Raw genomic sequence first — 307 nt, 5'->3', positions numbered from 1 at the left:
CCCCCCACCGTCCCTCCTCTTCTCCCTACCGTTACATTGCCATCACCCCCTCCGCAGCCTTCAAACCCAGCCCCTCATGTCAAAAACCACAGATGTACTCAGATCTGTAAATTCAGAATCCCTCCCTCCTGATCCGTCCTCCTCCTGCCTGCAGCCAACGCCAGCCCAGCTCCTATGGGCCTTAGCTCCAGCTCCAGCTTCGGTCCCTATCCCTAAGAACCCTAGATCTACTCGAGCTCCACCTTCATCCTCACTCACCTCCTCAGATCTGGCCATCCTACCTCAGAATCCTTCATCTTCCCACTTG

Source organism: Asparagus officinalis, chromosome 5 (assembly GCF_001876935.1).
Source record: "Asparagus officinalis chromosome 5, Aspof.V1, whole genome shotgun sequence".
Taxonomy (NCBI): Eukaryota; Viridiplantae; Streptophyta; class Magnoliopsida; order Asparagales; family Asparagaceae; genus Asparagus; species Asparagus officinalis.
The sequence above is the reverse complement of the archived record's forward strand: the minus strand, read 5'-3'. Positions refer to the sequence as shown.